Source organism: Procambarus clarkii, chromosome 11 (genome assembly GCF_040958095.1).
Source record: "Procambarus clarkii isolate CNS0578487 chromosome 11, FALCON_Pclarkii_2.0, whole genome shotgun sequence".
NCBI lineage: Eukaryota > Metazoa > Arthropoda > Malacostraca > Decapoda > Cambaridae > Procambarus > Procambarus clarkii.
Window position 1 is genome coordinate 20,861,589 of NC_091160.1, and position 19,308 is coordinate 20,880,896.

General features: G+C 51.3%; 1 protein-coding gene and 1 pseudogene across 1 annotated transcript in view; one reads left to right on the forward strand and one right to left on the reverse strand.

Moving 5' to 3' along the window:
* LOC123758392 (uncharacterized) overlaps positions 1-13,456 on the reverse strand; it is a 48,016-nt pseudogene extending 34,560 nt beyond the window's left edge.
* The window catches only part of TBC1D5 (TBC1 domain family member 5), a gene marked incomplete in the record, with an annotated part of 601,299 nt that overhangs the window by 324,913 nt on the left and 257,078 nt on the right, over positions 1-19,308 (forward strand).

The following is a 19,308-nucleotide window of genomic DNA, read 5'->3' on the forward strand; positions in this document are numbered from 1 at the left end:
CTTAAGTATAGTGCATATTGTTGATGTGGCTTTGTTGTACTGCCTACAAAGTTCAACACCACGTGTACCGTTCTCATGCTTCCGAATGATCTCTTGTTTCTCCTCTATTGTCATCCTCACATGAGCTTTCTGGCCTTTATCCTTACCACTGGCTTTCTTGGGACCCATGGTGAGATATATAATAACAAATTGTATAGACAAATCACCAAAAATCCAACAAAACACTGAAAATCCGTGAGAAGAATTGATGTGGGGGTAGTCACTGAGCGCGAGACAATGGTAAACTGAGGGGCGGCGGGGCGGAGGGGCGACGATCGCCGAACCACCACGCGCTAGGTCGGCCTGTACGCGTATCAACAAACTCGCGTCCCGAAGTAACCCTCGCCTTCTGAGACAAATTTTTGGAGTAAATACTGCTCGCCTTCCGAAAACCTCGCATACAGGGACAATCTCATTCCGAGGTACCACTGTATATTCATGTCTGCTATCTACCGGGGAAGTCACCCAGAAAGGTAGGCATCCCAAAACAAACCCTAAATGGTGGAACATTGCAACCCATGACCGAACAGAATCCAAAAATGCCCCCCCAAGAAAAACAATGCAACAAGCAAAACGTCATCAAACCAACGCACCGCTCATTAGCGTACCCTGGGGGGCAGGGGGGAGGCCCCGAGTTAGCTTGTAATGACTGGTATATAAAGTATAACTTTTGTGATTGTTAATGTAATGTTTCTCATAGCTAAAATCCAAGTTTGTTTTCTGGGGAAAGCCCCGTTCTCTCCCCGGAGCTATCCCAATCCAATATGCTAGTGCCAGACTTTGACATCAGTCATGTGTATGGAGTTCTGTGGGCCTACTGGGGACCATGAGCCAGAACCTGGCCCCCTCACAGAGGCACGAGGAGTAACGGCCTATAGAAACCCCCGTGTGGTTGGAAGCATTCTTTGTCTGCCATCGACCGGGTTAGGCACCCAGAAAGATAGGCATCCCAAAACAAACCCCTATTCTGCTGAAAATTGCTACAAAAAGCCAAACAAGTGGATTAAACTCCATAAAACAGAAATGAGCAAACGAGTATGACGTCACATGTTATTGCGCCGCCATCTGCACAGCTCTCCCCTTCCTGGGAGGGGGACGGGGAGCCCCAGACCCCCTGCGCCGGTTATCCACCTCTCAGTTCTGAGGTTGATACTATAGGTAATAGTCATGTGCTCTGACTCCAGTGGTTGATTCAGCACTGTGCCTTGTGTGTGGTGTCTGTCTTTTAGGTGGTGCGCGAGCCAGGAGTGATTCATCAGTACTCGGGCTGCATGCACCTAGGGCTCCCTTCCCTAGGTGCCCAGTAAGTACTGCCCTTGGGGCTTGGGGCCACCTTCCATAAGTTCTTTGGGTTCTGCCTCTGCTAGGCCATTTACTGCTTGGTTTTCGGCCGCCCTTTGTGTGCTAGGGTGTTCTGTCTCCCTTGTTCGCCTTAAGGTAGGGGGCAGTTTGCACTGGTACAGGGCGCAGGGTACTGCACAGCTTGTTTTCACCAATCATAGCAGCCGGCTCTGTTCCACCTGGGTACGCTGTCCTCTTGCGGGGTTTTCTTTTTCTTTTTGTTTATCTACCTGGTGGGGGGTCTGCCTTGTTTATTGGCCCCTGTGTACTGTGTACTCTTCTTTCTTCCGGTGGTACCCCCTCCTGCTTGGTCCCCGTGAGTGTACACGTCCCGGGGGTTCAGCTCTTAGAAAACTGTTTGGTAGACTTGGGCGCCGGTTAACTGCACCCTGCCTGGGTTTCCCTGAGCGGGAGTTCTATCTCAGGACCCTGGGAATCCCCACGGGGGCGCGTGGGTCCGATGGATGTGACCCCTGGGTCCCCAGGGGTCGCATCCTAGTTTGAGGGTTGCTCTGTTCCCTTGTCTCAGGGTGACGCTCACTGTTTTTGCCTCCGTCAGCTGCCTGTTGGGTCAGTGGCACCTTCGACCCAGAGTCCTGCAAGTTTTGTTGCTTGTTTGTGACTCAGTTACCTAGTCCTATGCTGGCTATGCGGGGTGCAGGCGGCACAGGCGTTGCACGTTGGGTTCAGGTGGTTGCAATGCGCTGGGTTCTTTGCTCCCATGAAGCCCCAAGGCTGCTGTTTTGGTTGTTGTGCCAGGGCTTAGGGGTGTAGGCCGCTTCGGCTTTGTTTCCGTCTGCGCCCCCTTGTCTTTCCCCTGTTGTGGTATAGTCGGGCCCCCCCCCCCCCTCTTTTTTCCTTCATCCGGATCCTCTCCGTCTGTGGGCTCGGGGTCGGGGCGGGGATTCGATGGTCTTGAGACTCGGGCGGTCTCGGGAATTCTCCTTCCGGGGTAGTGACGGAGGCATTCGAGCTTGTTCCTCCAGCCGTGTTGTATGAGTCTGCCAGTGGGCTCCCTTTCTTAGTAATTATCCGGCTGCCTCGGCTTTTTCTTGGGAGGCTGGGGCATTGGGGGGACGGCTCGGCCCCGGGGCATGCCATGGAGGTTCCGGGCGCTGGGGAGGGGCTGGCTTGGGGGGCCTCGGGTCCCTTTGGACCCCTGCCGGGGTTTTCTACCCTCATAGCGGGGCTTGCGGTTACAGGGAGGTTGGTTTTTCCTTTCCCCCCTGTGTATGGGTTGTTCGGCGTCGGCCCTTTCCCGGGTTTGGTTCCTTGTTCCTTCGGGTCCATCTGTTGGGTCCTATTGGTGGGTACTCTTCTCCGTTTTCTCACCCTTCTTTGGGACAGGACTTCTCCGTCATGTCGGGGTCATGTTCCCCTCACATTGGGGTTCTGCATGATCTTTGGTCTCGGTTGTGACTGTGCCTTTATGAGCCTACATGATTTTGTGCTTGCTTCTGTAGGATCCCGAAGGTTCTGGAAGGTCTTTGATTCTTCCCGTATTATTGGAACGTCTGTCGTCTTACAGTGAGGCTTACCTCCAGTCCTTTCTAGGACTCGTTGGTGCCCTTCTGTGCTTTTTCTTGGTTTTTCTTTGGTCTCGTTCTTCTGTCCTTATATTTTCTCTTCGTGATCTGTCTCGACACTGCTAATATTCCTCACATACTGTACTCTTTGTGGGCGCCCTCCCCACTGGGCGGTTGTGCAGTTCGGACCTCATGCATCCTGTGCATGCTCCATGAGAATTTGTTTTGTTATGGATGGTGTGCTCAAGTGGGGTGTTCCGCGTCCCTTTTTCTCTAGAGTGCTTCACCTCTCGCTCCTCTTATCATTCCAGTCCAGGCTTCGTAGATACTGGGGGTGTTCTGGATTACTGATGTGAGGTAGATGCCTAGTTTTCTCTGCATACGGGTGTGGGGTGCCGCATTCGCCTCTACCCTTCTCTTTTCCTGTATGTGCGACTCTGGCCTTATTCCACTAGCAGTGCTCCTGGGATGTTCTCGGCTAAGATGTGTCGTGACACGTTCGTGCCTATGCACTGCAGGTGAGTTAAGGTGGTCGGGCGTCTCTTCGGCCAGGCGCTGGTTTGTGGTTTTTGGATGAGTGTTTGGGGTTGGTTGTGGCGTTTTGTTTGGCTCTTTGCGTGCTTCTTCCTGTGGCCTTCTTTGTTTGTCTGTGTTATTTCTTACACGGTGTGGCATGGCCCCGTCTTCGTGGCCTTAAGAACATAAAAACATAAGAACATAACAAAGGTAACTGCAGAAGGCCTATTGGCCCATATGAGGAAGCTCCTATTTTTAACCACCCAATCCAACCTCATATACATGTCCAACCCATGCTTGAAAATATCTTGGACATCGCTTCGCTTCTTATCTTGGATCTCTTCTTATCGCTTCTTATCTTGGACACTCATTCCTTGCCTGTCGTGCAGTGCCTGGCTGAGCCCTTCCTTATACATTGTCTTCTCTATACTCACCTATTTGTACTCACCTATTGGTGCTTGCAGGGGTTGAGCTCTGGCTCCCTGACCTCAACTCTCAACTGTCAATCACCTGGTGTACAGGTTCCTAACTGGGGTCTGTGTGTGGTAGGTCATGTCCCTTTTGTTCCCAATTGCTGCCTTTCTTCTTCATTCCTCATCTTCCTTGGAGTTTGCGGCATCTGCGTTTTCAGTGTTTTTTCTGCTGGCGGCTTCTGGCGGTCCTTCAGGGGTCCCGGGGGGTTCCTCCCAGACGGGGGCGTTTCTGCTCACCTGGGTTGGTTCTTTCCCGGCTTGCCGGGTTTTGGGTTCCTGTTTATTGGCTTGCTCGGGGCCTCGTAGCCTGGTGGATAGCGCGCAGGACTCGTAATTCTGTGGCGCGGGTTCGATTCCTGCACGAGGCAGAAACAAATGGGCAAAGTTTCTTTCACCCTGAATGCCCCTGTTACCTAGCAGTAAATAGGTACCTGGGAGTTAGTCAGCTGTCACGGCTGCTTCCTGGGGGTGGAGGCCTGGTCGAGGACCGGGCCGCGGGGACACTAAAGCCCCGAAATCATCTCAAGATAACCTCAAGATTGCTCTGTCAGTTGGTATTTTCATGATCTCGCGGTGTGCTTTCTCGAAGTCTCGCGTTAGACCCGCAGTGTTTCTGATCTTTTGGCGAGCTCGCTAGCATTGGGAAGTTTTTCAGTACGACAGACGTTCCATCTGGTTCCATCTGGTTCCTTGCCAGCTTTGGTTTCCATCTCTGCTTGTTCGGTGTTCGCACCCGACGTTTTCCCGCAGCTCCGCCTCTTTCTATGCTCAATCGGTCCATGGCGGGACTGGTTTGGTTCTGCCTCGAGTCTTTCACTATATGTTGGTGATCAGGTGGCTTCGTTGATGGTGTCCCACCTGCGTGCTTCGTTTCGGCGGCAGTGTAGGTTTTTTTTGGCAGTCCTTCATTTTTCTTTTTGTCCCTTAGTAGCTTTGCTGCATTTTGTTGGTGTGGTCTTGTCCTTTTCTTGTAAAGGTTCAGGATCGTTATCTTGCTACATACTGTCGCCTTGTCTCGTGTAGCGCTGGCACAGCCGCTCCGGGTGGCTTCGGTTTTGGTGTTACCTCTGCCGCAATTGGCGAGCTGTCTCTGGTGTGCTTCGCCTCCGGCCTGCTCTTGCACCGCTTGTGCCGTCCTTGTTCTTGTATTGGGTGATCTCTTTTTTCCTCGGTTGTTATGGCCCCTTCGGTTCTGGATTGTTTTCTGAGGCGCTTTTCTTGTTGGCGTTGGCCAACAAGAAAAGACTGATGCCAAAGTCAGACATTAGCATATCTGCTTGGATAACTCTGAAAATGGCGTTTCATTACATTCAATGCTGGTTTTATGTGTGTTAATTTTTGTTTCATTTGTGTTTGAGAGAATGTATTAGTGAATATGATTCTGTGTAAAAATTTATCCCTCGTGTTTTCATGAGAGAAGCATCCCTACACTCCACTTGAGAGAGAGGGCGGAGACTAAACACACACAGGTTGTGTGGTGTGTGCTCGTGAGGTACTTACCTCATTGTGTGAGGTTATTGACCTCCATTTATATCCAATTGAAGAGAACTGTGTTCGTTAATCTGGGGAGTGGGATTTTTCCTTGTGTGTATTATCCTTTTCCCTGTGGTTAAATAAATGTAATGGATACACTTTGATTGTTTCTCAAGTCCAGCCAATGCAAAAATATGGTATCGGTCCCACGTGATCATTGCTGTGTTTGAAGTGTTAATAATTGCATATGGGTTCTACAAACCTAGGTTTTAAAGTAACATACCTATACTGTGATTAAGAAAGTAAGGACGGGTTTCATGAGTTCATATTCTAGGGTACTGCTTGCAAGTTTGTGACCTTACAGGCTGTTCGCTCCCCAGCTTGTCGACTGAAGCCAACTGGGGCTGATGTTACCTCTGGCCTCAATCTCCTCTCAAGATTTTGCCTTCGCAGTTGTGCCTGCTGTGTGGGTGGTGCAGTGGCCAGGAGAAGGCTGTACTTTGGGCTGCATGCGCTTAGGGTTCTTTTCCCTAGGCGCTCTGCAAGTACTTCCTTTGGTCCTCAGGGCTCTATTCCCTGGGGCTTTTGGGTTCTCACTCCTGAAGGGGTTGCTGTCACTTGGCATTGACCTCGCTCTTGGGGTCTGTAGGGTTCTTAGTGCGTTCATTTGGCCCTGGGTAGGGAGTATGTATGTTGCTGGATTGGGGTGCACGGTGCTTGCATAGCTCACATAATCTCGGCAGCCGTGTCTCTCTCTGACGCCCTGTTGCTGTGGTATGCTTTCTGTGTTTTTGTTTTATTTGTTTTCTTGATCCTTTCTGCCTGGTGGAGGTCTGCCTTGCTTCTGGTTATGTTTGCCTCGGTGGCATTTGGTAGCCGTCCCCTAGGACCCCCCCTTCCCCTCCCCGTGGTTGCACCCTTCACAGGGATTGGTTTGCCCAGCAATAGACAGGTATCAGCTGGCTTTTGCAGCACCAGTGACTGGGCTTCCTGTGGGGATACATCCATCTGTGGGTCCTTGTAAACAAACCCCTATTCTGGTTAAAACAACAAAAATCGCAAACGAGTGGAGAGAACTCCCCAAAGAAAAACAAGGAAACAAGCATGACATCACATGAGCCGCACCACATGTCTGCATAGCTCCCCCCTCCCCTGGGAGGGGAAAGAAAATCATCATCAGATTGTTGGCCTTTTCCTGCTTGGTGTTTGGCGCCCCGAGTGTGTGGGTTTTCCGCCCTTGTTTGCCTTGGGGTAAGTAGTAGTTTTTGCACTGGTGGGGCGCAGGGTACTGCGTAGCTAGGTTTCACCTTTAACAGCAGCCAGCTCTGTTCTTTTCGGGTACGTTGTCCTCTTGTGAGGTTTTTCTTTTCTTTTTCTTTTTCCCTGGTGGGGGTCTGCGTTGTATTCTCCCTCCCCTTATATTAGGGTCGTTGTGAGGTGGCATCCCTTGCTTCGCTCTCGTGAGTGGACACGTCCCATGAGTTCAGCTTTTAGCAGTTTGCTTGGTATTTTGGGGTGCCAGTTAACAGTACACTGCCTGGGATAACCCTTAGCAGACCCAGTCTAGGGGCCCTGGAAAACCCTGCAGGGGGGCACTCGGGTCCGATGGAGGAGACCCCCTGTGTTCCCTCTTGCTTTGTGCGAATTTTAGGGTTGCTCTGTCCCCTTGTCACAGGGCAACACTCATTGTTTCTGTGGGGAGCCCCTACGGCTCCCATGAGCTTATTGGGCTAATGTATGTTATATTAGACCAGGACATTAGCTAAGGAGTTCAGACCTACCAGGGACCAGCGCCAGAACCTGGCCCCTTCAGAGAAGTTTCAGGGAGCAGTGGCCTTGGAAAACCCCCTTGTGGTTGGGGTTTTCCTTATCTGCCATCGACCAGGGTTAGGCATCCAGAAAGGTAGGCATAACAAAACAAACCCCACATGGTAAAAAACTAAAACAAAAAACCGAACAGAGAGACAGAGAGATAGAAACTCCCTACAATCCCAAGCAAACAAGCAAACATCACACTTTACTGCCGCGCCGATCGTCCGCGCAGCCCTCCCCACCCCGAGAGCGGGAGGGGGGAGCCCCGGACCTCACCGCGTTGGCTGCCTAGCATCAGTTCGTAAGCTAATGTCAACCCGGATTGACGCTTCTCTGGCCTCAGTTTCTTAGGCGGTGTTTGCCTTGTGTGGTGTTCACTGCCGTGTGTTGTAGTGCGGTGGCCAGGTGTTCCTCATCAGTACCAGGGCTGCATGCGCTTAGGGGTTTCCTTCCCTAAGCGCCCTGTGAGTACTGCACCTGCGTGACAGGGTTATCTTCCCTGGGGCCTTCGGGAACCATTCCCGTAGGGGTTCTTGCTGCTCGGCATTTGCCTCGCCCTTGGGGCCAGCTGGACCTTGGGACCCCTTGTTTGGCCCTGGGTAGGGACTGTTATTGTGCTGGTTAGGGCGTCAAGGTGTTGTGCGACCTGCCACCTATTCGGCGACTGGTTCCTGTTGCCTCTGGAGACGGTTTACTTTTGCATGGTTTTTCTTTTGTTTTTTTCATTTGCCTGGTGGGGTTCTGCCCAGTGGGGCTATAGTTCCACTGTTAGTGTTTGGTGGCCCTCTGCTAGGCCTCCGTGATTGTACACGTCGCAGGGTTTTGTGTAAAACCCTGTTTGTGCCTCGGAGAGGCTGCAGGATCCAGTAAGTTCAGTTATACTTCGGTTTCAACTCCTTTTGACCCTGTCGTAGCTCGGTCGATTAGGCAGCGTCTGGGATGCTCTCGGACACAGGTTCGAATCCTCGTCATGGCCCTTGTTATTTTTGGGTTTCTTAATCTGTTAGCAACACCTTGCCCAGGTTTCCCATAGTTGTTACCCCTACGGGCCCTGGAAACCCCTGTCGGGGCTTGGTGGACCATTGAATGTGTCTTCCGGGTTCCAACCCGTCATGTACGGGATCGTTGGTTGCTGTGCCCTTGTCCTTGGGTGACAGTCGCCACTTTTACCTCCGTCATGCTGCCTGTTGGGTCACTTGACACCTTGACCCGGAGTCTTGCGAGAGATATTCTCTGCTTGTTCTCCAGTATTCTCCTGATGTTATTACTGTTCAAAGTACAGGCGGCATCCGTGTTGCAAGCTAGATTGGGTTGCTGCAACACGCTATGTTGGTTTCCCACTCGGATGCCCCGGGGCCGCCCCCTTTTGGTTAGGTGCTGTTCGCCCCTTTCCCTCCCTGTTCCCGGCTCCTAACCATCTGCGGGTTTCGGGGTCGGGGTGGGGTTTAGTTGGGGCCGAGACTCTGGCGGTTTCGGGGGGCTGCCCCATTCGGGTTGGGGACGGAGGTTTTCGAGCATGTTCCTCCTGCCAAGGCTTCTGAGTCTTACCAGCGGCCCTTTCTTGCTGCCTTTCCTTTGGACACTTCCTTTTCTTTAAAGGCGGAGGGCATGGAGGACGGCTGTGCCCCGGGGCCTCTGTTGCGGGTTCCCGGGGCTGTGGGGGATGCCTGCTAGCAGTTCTGAAGCTGTTTGACCCTGCCAGGGTTTTCTGTTTCTGGGTGGAGTTTTTCTCCCATCCAGTCTGCTTGCTTCGCACTTTTACTGGCGTGTTTTCATATCTTTTGCGTCAGTCACAGCCCCCTGTTCTGGTGGCCATTTTCTTTTGCCGGTTTCCCGGCATGGCCACCAGGGCAGCATTGCGGTTTGTTTACATCCGCCTGGGTGTGTGAGCGAGCATCTTGGGTGAGTTTTTTTCACTTTTTTCAGGGGTTTTATTCTCCTGTTGTCGTTTCTTTGCTTTTCTGGTGTTTTCTGCCCGTTTTCTGTTCCTCTGCGAATGTTTGAGTGTTGATTTTACACCGGGTTTTCCGTTTTGTCTGTTTTGGGTCTGGGCCCTAGGGTTTGGGCTCAGTGTCCCTGTCTGTTATGCTTGCTCCCACACCTTGTCACTCAATTTTCGGTCTGTTTTGACCATTTCCCTGGGGGTTCTGTCTGGGGGCTGTGCTTTGCCTTTCTGTGGTGTATCTCCGCCTGGCAAATGTGGTGGTTTGGGCTCCTCCTGGTTCGATTCCGGGTTTCTTTGGGTTGTTTGGTTTCGTTCCGGAGGTTTCTTCCTCTTCTCGTGTGTGACCCGGCTCTGCCTTCTGGGGTTCCGGGGTCTTCCTGGCTTGCAGACTGATCTTTTTGGGTCTTGGCACATGTTGTGGTCGTGTTGGAACTTTGGGGTTTTGTTGTCAAGGTGGGCCTTTTGATGCAGTTTTGTGCCTTCTTCGCCTGGCCGGCGTGATGCTCTCTGCCCACTGGTCGGCAGCTTATAATTTTGTTTTCACGTATATGTGTGTGTAATTACCTAAGTGTAGCTACAGGATGAGAGCTACGCTTGTGGTGTCCCTGTCTTCCCAGCACTCTTTGTCATATAACGCTTTGAAACTACTGACGGTCTTGGCCTCCACCACCTTCTCACTTAACTTGTTCCAACCGTCTACCACTCTATTTGCGAAGGTGAATTTTCTTATATTTCTTCGGCATGTGTTTAGCTAGTTTAAATCTATGACCTCTTGTTCATGAAGTTCCAGGTCTTGGGAAATCTTCCCTGTCGATTTTATCAATTCCTGTTACTATTTTGTACGTAGTGATCATATCACCTCTTTTTCTTCTGTCTTCTAGTTTTGGCGTATTTAATGCTTCTAACCTCTCCTCGTAGCTCTTGCCCTTCAGTTCTGGGAGCCACTTAGTAGCATGTCTTTGCACCTTTTCCAGTTTGTTGATGTGCTTCTTAAGAGATGGGCACCACACAACAGCTGCATATTCTAGCTTTGGCCTAACAAAAGTCATAAACAATTTATTTAGTATATCGCCATCCATGTATTTAAAAGTAATTCTGAAGTTAGAAAGCATAGTATATGCTCCTTGCACAATATTCTTTATGTGGTCCTCAGGTGATAGTTTTCTATCTAGAACCTCCCCTGGATCTCTTTCTTTATCAGAATTCTTTAAAGATTTCTCACATAATATGTAAGTTGTGTGGGGTCTATGTTCTCCTATTCCACATTCCATAACATGACATTTATTAACATTAAATTCCATTTGCCAAGTGGTGCTCCATATACTTATTTTGTCCAGGTCTTCTTGAAGGGCATGACAATCATCTAAATTTCTTATCCTTTCTATTATCTTAGCATCGTCAGCAAACATGTTCATATAATTTTGTATACCAACTGGTAGATCATTTATGTAGACAATAAACATCACTGGTGCAAGAACTGAACCCTGTGGTACTCCACTTGTGACATTTTTCCATTCCGATGCATTGCCTCTGATTACTGCCCTCATTTTTCTATCAGTCAGAAAATTTTTCATCCATGTTAGAAGCTTACCTGTCACCCCTCCAATATTTTCCAGTTTCCAGAACAACCTCTTATGTGGAACTCTGTCAAAAGCCTTTTTTAGGTCCAGATAGATGCAGTCAACCCAACCGTCTCTTTCCTGTAATATCTCTGTGGCTCAATCATAGAAACTGAGTAAATTCGATACACAGGATCTTCCAGATCGAAAACCATACTGTCTGTCTGATATTATATAATTTCTCTCCAGGTGTTCTATCCATTTAGTTTTGATTAGTTTTTCCAATACTTTCACTATTACACTTGTCAATGATACAGGTTTATAATTGAGGGGGTCTTCCCTGCTGCCACTTTTGTAGATTGGAACTATGTTAGCCTGTTTCCACACATCTGCTACGATTCCTGTACACAGGGATGCCTGAAAGATCAGATGAAGGGGAATTCTGAGCTCAGATGCACATTCTCTCAGAACCCATGGTGAAACACCATCTGGGCCAGCTGCTTTGTTCTTACTGAGCTCCTTTAGCATATTTTCCACTTCATCTCTAGACACCTCTATCCGCTCTATGTTGTTCTCTGGAATTCTTATTGTGTCTGGTTCTCTGAAGATTTCATTTTGTACAAACACACTTTGGAAGTTTTCATTTAATGTTTCACACATTTCCTTTTCATTTTCCGTGAATCTGTATCCCATTTTCAACCTCTGGATATTATCCTTTACTTGCAATTTGTTGTTTATGAATTTGTAGAATAGGCCCGGTTCTGTTTTACATTTATCCACTATCCCTTTTTCAAAACTTCTTTCTGCCTCTCTCCTTACTGTCGTATAGTTGTTTCTCGCATCTTTGTATCGCTGGTATGTTTGGGGGTTTGGCCTCTTCCTATACTGATTCCATTTTTGTATCTTTTGGTCTCTGGCCCTCTCACAATTTCAGTCGAACCACTCCTGTTTTCTGGCCCTGCATCTCTGTTTTGGTATGAATGTTTGTGTGCCTTCCTCGTATATTTTAAAAAATTTGGCATACATTTCATTTACTTCCCTGCCTAGCAACAATTCTGTCCAATTACACTCATTAAAAAATTTTGAAGTTCCCCATAGTGACCTCTCCTTAAATCGAGTTTATCAACTGTTTCAATGTCCCCATTTTCTTCTAGATGATATCTTTAAGCATAATCAATGTCTAATAGGACGTGATCACTCTTTCCCAAGGGAGGAAGGTACTGGATGTCAAATATCTCTTCTTCTTTTCTGGTGAATACTAGATCCAGTACTGACGGTACATCTCCTTCCCTCATTCTTGTGGCCTGCTTTATGTGTTGATACAAGAATGTCTCCAGAATGAGGTTCACAAATCTGCATGTCCAAAAGTCCTCCTTTCTTGCTTCATAGGCCTCCCAGTCTATTGGTATAAAATTGAAGTCCCCCAGTCTCAACAGTCGTGATTTATCTTTATCTGCTTGTACAATAATATCTCTCATGACCATTATGACGCCCTCTCGTTTGTCATCCAGTTCTTCCTTTGTCCATGTGTTGCTTGCTGGTGGTCTGTAGGTATTTAAAGTTATCAGCTTATCATCCTGATTCCAGATCTGCAATGCCATTATGTCAATATCTCGAGGGTTTTCAAATATTAACACTCTTACCTTCCTAGTTTTCCTGTCACATCTCCAAACTGAATAGCCTCTTGGAAATATGACTTCATTTATTATATTTCCATCAAGTTTCGTCTCTGATAATGCGACAATATCTGGGACCCTAAGCTGGATTATATCTTGCAACTCCAAAGTTTTTGACCTCACTCCATTTATGTTGGTATATACAATTTTCAGGAACATGTTCCCTTTTTCTTTGCTCTTTACTCCCCCTTCCACTACTGATCTTGTTGCTTTGTTTTTATGTACCATTTCACAAGCTTTCCAGTCCCTGTCACTTTGTAGAAAAATGAATTTCTGTTTTCTTCATTTCTATCCCCATTTAGACGTTTTGCCTCAATTAGGTTCATTTTCAGCTTTCATGTACATGTGCATGTGTACACTGTGTGTGTGTGCACATGTGTATGTGCATACACGTGTGTGTGTAATACACCTTTGTGTGTATTTATGGGTTTGTGTATGTACATGTATATGTACATAATGTGTATGTGTGTGTATATTTGTATGTATGCTTTTTCTTTCGGAAGGGGCTCTGTTCCCTTCGCTGTTGACGGGGCGCTGGGGGAGCAGCTTGCTCTGTTGACCCTCCCATGGTCCCGCAGTTAGTGGGCGCTTTTGGTTGTCTTCCAGCCTCTGGTGGCGGCGGCGGACGGCTGTTTCCCCTTTGGGGCGTTCAGAGCTGGTGGGGTGGGCTTCTTCCCCTGCGCTTCATCATGTCATCTTAGTGGGTGCGTTGGACGTGGTCGATCTGCCCCATCCTTCTGGGGTTCCCGTCTGGTCAATCCGTCCCATCCTTCTGGGGTTCCCGTCTGGTCGATCCGCCCCATCCTTCTGGGGTTACCATCCAGACAATGGGCCTGGCGAATCTGCGGTTCTTCTGGACTTCTCCAGTCTGTGCCCTGGTTTCTATGCCCTCATCGGAGGACTGTTGTCTCTGGTCCGGCTTCTGTTGGGGCCGGGTGCCTGGATGGTGGCCCTGGACCTCCAGGTCCAGGGCCATCAGTTCTTGGCACGTTCTTCTCCAGTTTTCCGGGACTGGCACAGTTGGTGGTGGGGCTTCAGGCTTGCCGCTTTTGTTGCCTTCCCTTGTTTGTAATTGGCACTTGGTGTATTTACTCATCTTTACCGGATCTTGGTGCCCTGTCTGAGTCTACTTGGGATTTGGTGTCTGGCCTACCTCGACGACTGGCTGGTGTGGGCTCCCAGTCGGTCCGCTTGTCTGCTCGTCAGGTGTGTGGTTCTTTCCAGATTGCCGGGTTTAGTTTCCTGGTGATCTGGAGGCCGTTCCGTCTGTTAACGGCCCGGGTTCGGACCTGGCTGGGTCTTGTTTAGGGCTCTTGGGCCGCTCCTTGTCCTTCCCTCCAGAAGTGTTGCTGCGGTTGTGGTCCCGCCTTCGGCTGTTTATGAGGGGGGTCCCGGGTTGCTCGGCGGTTGCTTGAGCAGTTGTTCGGGAGTCTGAACTTCGACATGCTGGTCTGCCCGCAGGGTCAGGTTTGGCTTCGGCGTCTGTATGGTTCCTTCGGAGACTCCCTTTCCGTCTCTCTTGCAATCGTTGGGTTCGTTCCTCTGGGGATCTTATGTTGGTGCTGGGTCACTAGCTTCCTCTTTGGGGTTTTCGGGGTTCCGTGCCTTGGCACCTCCCTGAGCTTTCGCTCGATGTGTTCATGGATGGGTCATCTCTCGGCTAGGGCTTTGTGACCAGTGCTCACCAGGTCGGCCGGGAATGGTGTGGTCTGTCCGTCCGTCGGGCTCACAGCACAGTTCAGGAGTTCGTGGCTGTTTGGTTTGCACTTCGGAGGGTTCGGGTCACTCGGTGCTCTACCATTCAGCTCCATTCGGACTGTTCTCTGGCAGTTCTTTGCCAGAACCACAGGGTTTCTCTTAGGTGTTTGCCTTTGGGGTTGGTCCCTTCGAGTGGCTCCTTTGCTGGATTCTCGGGGTTTGGCTAACCGTGAGGTTCATGTCCGGGGTGTGTCCTACGTCCTGACGGACAGCCTGTATCGGTTCATTCCTCTGTTTACGGATTGGCCAGTCGTCACCTACTCGTTTCGTTGGCTCTGCCGGATGTATGGACTCCTGGTCATGGGCGTCTTCGAGTCGGCGTGGTCTAGGCATCACCCTTTCTATGTGGCGCCCTTACCCGCCTGCGAGACGTTCACGGTGGATGCCTTTCGGCAGGACTGGTCGAGGTGGGGCTACCTGTTCCTCTTCTCCCGGTACAGTTGTTGCTTCGGGTTCTGGCTCGGTTGGAGCCCATTCCCAAGAGAGTAGTCTTCATGGCCCCTTGGTGGCCTGCTCAGCTTTATTTTCAGATGATGCTTGATAGGGTCCGAACCCGGAGCGTTTTCCCGCGGCTCCGCCTCTTTCGGCAGGTCGGACCGGTCTTGTACATGACTGGTTCGGCTTTCTCCTCGGCTCTTCGCGTCTGGTTTTTTTTACTCTGGTATCGCCATCTCTGGGGATGATCAGGTGGTTGTGTTGATAGTGTCCCACCTGCGAGCTTTGTCTCAGTGACAGTATGATGTTCCTGGTGTTTCTATGCACCTTTTTCTTGCTCTTCGTAGGTCGTCCTCTCTTTCGCATCGGGTTGTCTTGTCCTCTCTTGGGTTTTCAGGACTACAGTTATTTGATGTTTCTTACTGACGCCTCGTTTTGTACGGTGCTTGTGGAGCCGCTCCAGCTTGTGTGAGGGGTGGATGTCACATCTGCCCCGTTCCGTACGCTTTCTGATGTTTTGTTTCACCTCCGGCCTGCTCATACGTCGCCTGAGCCGTCCTGGTCCTTGATCAGGGTGCCCTCTTATCTTCTCAGTTTGTGGTAACCCCTTCGGTTCAGGTTTCTGCTCTTTGGTACTGGTGGTAGGTTTGTACGTTTGCAGCCTTTCTCCGTCCTTCTGGCGACGGTCGAGACAGCTGCTTACTGGGGGGGGGGGAGGGTTCTTGGGTTATTGATGCTTGATTGGTTCGGCCGGGGGTGCATCCTGTTTTGTCCTGTTGCGCTTTTTGCCGTTACCTGCGTACCTTGTCTGGGGATGCGCTTTGGGTTGATCCAGTTCCCTGTTTCAGGGCTCGGGTCTCCCAGGTCGTCCGCAGAGTTTTTAGGTCTTCCAGCCTGCGGTCTATCCTTGCACCCGTGCTGTTCAGACGTTTGCAGCTTTTGCTGCTGTGTTGGTGACATCTAGGGCTCATTTCGGGAGAGAGGATTTGAGGGTCGCACAGGTTCCTGGTCGCCTGTTCTTTATGCGCGCATCTGCTCCTGTGCGTTCTTGTTGCCTTGGGTCGCAGGTTGCAACCTGTTGTCTCGGCTTCGCGTTGCGGAGTTTGTGGCGGCCGCCTCTCGGGTTAGCCCTTTCTTTTCCTTCTCTTTGGGTATGATGCTCTAGGGAGCCGAAGGGGCTCCCCACAGAAAACTAACAATGAATGTAATGAAACGCCATTTTCTGGGTGAGCCCCGGAGGCTCCCTGGCAACCCTCCCTCCCATCGGATGGCGGTTTTTCACGTTGGTTGAAGCTTAGCTTCCGAACTGATGCTAGGCAGCCAGCGCGGTGAGGTCCGGGGCTCCCCCCTCCCCCTCTCGGGGTGGAGAGGGCTGCACGGACGACTGGTGTGGCAGTAAAGTGTGATGTTTGCTTGTTTCCTTGGGATTGTAGGGAGTTTCTACCTCTCTATTCAGTTCCTTGTTTTAAGTTTTTTACCATGTAGGGTTTGTTTTGTTATGCCTACCTTTCTGGGTGCCTAACCCCGGTCAATGGCGATAAGGAAAACCCCAACCACAAGGGGGTTTTCCAGGGTCATTGCTCCCTGAAACCTCTCTGAAGGGACCAGGTTCTGGCACTGGTCCCTGGTAGGTCTGAACTCCTTAGCTAATGTCCCGGTCTAATATAACATACATTAGCCTGATAAGCTCCAGGGAGCCTCCGGGGCTCACCCAGAAAATGGCGTTTCATTACATTTAACGCTGGTTTTCTGGGGGGAGCCCCTACGGCTCCCCAGAGCTATCCATGGCTGATATGGATACCCTAACTATTTTGCATCAGTCGATGTGGGTAGAGTTCTAGGCCTACCGGGGACCACGAGCCAGAACCTGGCCCCCTCAGAGAGGCACGGGGAGCAATGGCCCATAGAATGCACATGTGATTTGGAGCATTCTATATCTGCCATCGACCGGGACAGGCACCCAGAAAGGTAAGCGCCACAAAACAAACCCCTATTCTGGTTAACAACAAAAATCAACAAACGAGTGGACAGAACTCCCCCAGGAAAACAAACTAACAAGCATGACGTCACGCGAGCCGCGCCACATGTCTGCACAGCTCCCCCCTCCCCGGGAGGGGGAAGGGGGAGCCCCAGACCCCCGCGCCGGCGATCCCCGCCTCAGTTCCTCGGCTGATGGGATAATGCACGGTCGTGTGGCTCCAGCTCCAGTCTTGTCTCAGTGCTGTGACTTGTTTGCAGTGCTGCTCTTACGGTGGTCGTGTGAGCTGGGAGTAGTATTCTCAGGTACTCGGGCTGCTTGTGCTTAGGGTCACCTTCCCTGAGTGCCCTGTAAGTACCGCCCTTGGGGCTTGGGGTTGCCTTCCACAAGTCACCTTGGGTCTACCTCTGTTGGCTTTTCGCTGCTTGGCGTTTGGCCGCCCCGAGGGTTTGGGGATTTTACTCCCTTGTTTACCTTGGGGTAAGTTGTAGTTATTGCACTGGTGGGGCGCAGGGTACTGCGTAGCTAGTTTTCACCTATGACAGCGGCCGGCTCTGTTCCCTCTGGGTACGTTGTCCACTTGTGTGGTTTTTCTTTTATATTTGTTTTTGCCTGGTAGGGGGGTCTGCCTTGTGTTCCCCTCCCCTTATATTAGGTTCGTTTGTGTGGTGGCACCCCCTGCTTTGCCCTCGCGAGTGGACACGTCCCGTGGGTTCAGCTTTAGCAGTTTGCTTGGTAGTTTGGGGCGCCGGTTAGCAGTGCCCTTCCTGGGATAACCCTTAGCAGACCCAGTCTAGGGGCCCTGGGAAACCCCCCGGGCTCTCTTGGGTCCGATAGTGGAGACCCTTGCGTCCCCTCTCGCTTTGTGCGAGTTGAGGGTTGCTCTGTCCCTTTGTCTCAGGGTGACTCTCCTTCTTTTGGCCTCCGTCATGCTGCCTGTTCGGTCGGTGACACATTCGACCCTGAGTCCTGCGAGCTTTGTTGCTTGTTAGTGACTCTATTCACCCAGTCTGCTGATGAATTCCCGTGGGTGCAGGCAGCTCGCGCGTTGCAGGGTAGGATGTTGCAACGCGCTCGGGTTTGTCGCTTCCCCGGATGCCCCGATGCTGCCCAGCTTTGTGTAGGGACTCAGACTTGGGGGTTTTGGTCGCTTCGGCCTTGGTTCCTTCCACACCCCCCTTGTTTTTTTCCCTCCTGCTTCCGGCCCCTACGCGTCTGCAGGCTTCGGGGGTCGGGGCGGGGTTAGAGGTTCTGAGACTTGGGCAGTTTCGGGGGTTGCCCCGTCCGGGGTAGCTGCGGAGGCATTCGAGTCTGTTCCTCCGGCCGATGCTCCGGGGTCTAAGCAGTGGGCCCCTTCTCTTCCATCTCTCTCGGCTGCCCCGGCTTTTTCTTGTGGGGCCGGGGCTTTGGAGGTCGACTCGGCCCCGGGGCCTGGTGTAGAGGCTCCTGGGGTTGGGGAGGAGCGGCCTTGGGGGCCTTTGGCTCCATTGCACTCCGCCTGGATTTCCGTCCTTCTGAGCGGGGCTTACTGTTGCAAGGAGTGGGGTTTTCTTTTCCCCCTTCTGAGTACGATTTGGGCTTGGGTTCTGCTCCTCCCCGGGTTCAGTTCCGTGTCCCTGTGGTTTCTTCGGTTCCGTCTTCCAGAGGTTTTCGGCTACCCGCATCTCTTTGCCTGCGGTGCGGTTGACCTTTGCGGCTTACCTCCTGCGTGTCCCGAAGTTTGCCTCCATACTGGTTCCTTCTGTTCTGGACAGGTTGGGCTCTCTTGTAGCTGTTTGGGCTCCTTGTAGCCGTTTGGGCTCCTTGTAGCCGTTTGGGCTGCTTGTCGCTAGTTGGGCTGCTTGTCGCCGGTTGGGCTACTTCTCGCCTTGTTGGGCTACTTTTCGCCTTGTTGGGCTACTTTTCTTTCATGTCCTGCGCATGCGCAATGGGAGTTTGTTTTGGTTCTGGGCGGTGTGCACACGTGTTGGTGTTCTGCATCCATTTACTCTCGAAGAGGGTGGGGGGCTTCGCCTCTCGCTCTTTTCTTTCTCCAATCTGTGCCCCGTTGCTTTGGGGGTGTTCTGGAGTGCCGCTGTGGGGAAGTCACAAGGTTTTTCCCTACATTTTAGGGTGGGGAGCCTCCTTCGCCGCTCCCCTCCTCCTCCCCGGCATGGGCCCCCTGGCCGCCTCCGGCGGCTACGTTCTCATAGGCTTGCGTCATGGCCCTTCGGCGCCTATGTTCTGCAAGTGAGTTGGTGCAGTTTGGCGTCTCCTTCGTCCTGATGCTGTTTTTGTTTTTGGGAGTAGGAATGGGTGTACATACGTACTTGAGAACGTGAACCGTACCAACCGAGGTGCCTACTGCAGGGCTATTGGCCCATACAGGGCAGCTCTTGTTCTCACCTCCTAATGCCTTCCTCGGTTCACGGGTGACTGCGGGTGGCCTCTTGGCCCTTCTGAGGCGGCTCCTGCCTGTACTCATCCTGCCCCTCTCCTATGCTTGTCTAACCTTGCTTGAGTTCGGGGTCCCGCCTCCACCTTGTTCCACGGTGCAACAGTGGGGGTTTCTGTTCGGTGGTATGTTTTCCTGTGTCGAGGGTGTTTTGTGCTCGCCTTCTTGTGCTTGCAGGATTGGGTTCTGGCTCTTTGGTTACGCCTCTCCCCTGTCATTCGCCTGACGAGCGAATTCTGTGCTTCATGGGCGCTCTCATCTCTGCTCTTGGGGCTGTTTATGGGGTCAGCCCAAGTTGGGCTGCCTAATGTGTTCCTTCGATTGCCTGTTACACTGCACACGT